The sequence below is a fragment of the Phoca vitulina genome, unplaced genomic scaffold, assembly GCF_004348235.1.
Source record: "Phoca vitulina isolate PV1807 unplaced genomic scaffold, GSC_HSeal_1.0 scaffold14, whole genome shotgun sequence".
NCBI classification, from domain to species: Eukaryota; Metazoa; Chordata; class Mammalia; order Carnivora; family Phocidae; genus Phoca; species Phoca vitulina.
In genome coordinates, this window is record NW_022589717.1 from 1,783,962 (window position 1) to 1,786,258 (window position 2,297).

General features: G+C 36.4%; 1 pseudogene; it reads left to right on the forward strand.

Moving 5' to 3' along the window:
* The first annotated feature begins 1,477 nt into the window (after nucleotides 1–1,477).
* Nucleotides 1,478–2,094, forward strand: LOC116637601 (annotated as a pseudogene).
* The last annotated feature ends 203 nt before the right edge of the window (nucleotides 2,095–2,297 follow it).

Genomic DNA, 2,297 nt, shown 5'->3' on the forward strand with positions numbered 1-2,297 from the left:
TGCTCAGGTCCTTACTTCATCATTCTGAAAATGATGTCACCCCAGGCACTTTTTTTTTTTTAAACCAGTGGAGACCTGGTGTAGCAAAATGGAATCTGGAAGAGCTACAGTAAGCTCTCTGTTCTCACTATCTGGCAGGAAAAAAAATTCTTCCCCATTTCTCCTCCAGATGGATGGTCCCAAAGCGCACTTCTTTCTTTTTTTTTTTTCTTTTTCAAGTTTTTATTTAAATTCCAGTTGGTAACACACAGTGTTATATTAGTTTCATGTGTAGAATTTAGTGATTCAACACTTACATACAACACGGGTGCTCATCACAAGTGCCCTTCTTAATCCCCATCACCTATTTCACCCATCCCCCAACCCACCTCCCCTCTGGTAACCATCAGTTTGTTCTCTATAGTTAAGAGTCTGTTTTTTGGTTTTCCTGTCTTCTTTCCCCCCATGTTCATTTGTTTTGTTTCTTAAATTCCACATATGAGTGAAATGATATGGTATTTGTCTTTTTCTGACTGACTCATTTCACTTAGCACAATACTCTCTAGCTCCATCCACATCATTGCAAATAGTAAGATTTCATTATTTTTATGGCTGAGTAATATTCCACTACACACACACACACACACACACACACACACACACACACGTATCACATCTTCTTCTTTATCCATTCATCGATTCATCAGTCAATGCACATTTGGGCTCTTTCCATAATGTGGCTATTGTTGATAATGCTGCTTCATATCAGATATGAAATGTGTCAAGGCACATTTCTTAGAGCAACTGATCAGGGTTAGCCAACTTTTGTATCATCTTCGTTCCATCCTTGCTTTTCTTCTCCTTTATTTCCTGACTCAGCATTTGCTCTTAAGCCTCTGTCTTTGGTTCTGCTTTCTGAGGAGCCCAGTATAAAACATATGCCATGTTTCTCTCTCTCTCTCTTCTTATTTTACTCCATGCTTTATAAATAACTTATGATTTGGGTTAACCATTGCATTACATTATTCTAAGTTAAATAATGAAAGCTAGCATAAAACTTATTCCTTAGCTTATAGCTTATTATGAAAATGAAAAACATTATATTAGACTGTATGACTTTAATCTTAATGTCTTTTAACTACGTTACAGTTTACTTTTCAGTGGTATTATCCCTCAAAATGCATAGGAACACATTCATTTGAATTAAAAATGTAAGACTTGTTACGTCTTTAACAGAAAGTCAATCTGATTTGGTTAACTGGGGTAACAATGAAACCTAACCTTGTAATTAGGTTAAAAGTGGACATTTTTGATAAGCAAGTTTAACCTGCAGCTCTGATTTTTGACGAAACATATTTAAATCACATGACATGACAAAACATTTTATCAGACATATTGTATGGAAAATATGCTGAAATTAGGAATATTTTAATTTTCCCTTTGTGACTGCAACGGGTGGCTTCAAGTGAAAAAAATATATAGTTAACGCTTCTCCAAAATGGTGGCTGCTAAGTACGGTTGTGGCTCAGGAGAAGCGGCCGCAGGGACCCGGCAGCAGCTGCACCTAGAGGTTCCTGAGGCCATGTTTGTGGAAGATGCAGATTCTTTCATGAGACAGCCTGGGAATGAGACTGCAGATACAGTACTAAAGAAGCGGGATGAACAGTACCACAAGTGTAAGTTTATGGAACTCAACCTTGCTCAAAAGAAAAGGAGGCTGAAAAGTCAGATTCCTGAAATTAAGCAGACTTTAGAAATTTTAAAATACATGCAGAGGAAAAAAAGAGTCCACTAGTTCACTGGAGACCAGATTCTTACTGGCAGACAACCCGCGTTGCAAAGCTTCAGTTCCTCCTACTGATAAAGTGTGTCCGTGGTTGGGGGCTAATGTAATGCTTGAATATGGTATCGATGAAGCTCCGGCATTGTTGGCAAAGAATTTATCGACTGCCACGAAGAATCTTGACTCTCTTGAGGAAGACCTTGATTCTTTCTTTGAGATCCATTTACTACCACAGAAGTCAGTATGGCCAGGGTTTATAATTCGGATGTAAAAAGAAGAAACAAAGATGATTCTACCAAGAACAAAGCATAATGCTGGCAATTAAAAATGTGGTTCAGTTTTCCAAACATGTTATTTTACATACCCCGAAATTTATCCCTAAAGGTTGACACCACTTTGACTGATTTATTTTTTAAGAGCAAGAATGGTAATTAAAACTTAAAAAAAAGATAAACATCATTTTATTATAAAAACAAAATTAGTTTCAAATATTTTATGAAATTAGCAGTATTTTAATTTTTTTTTATTTCCAACA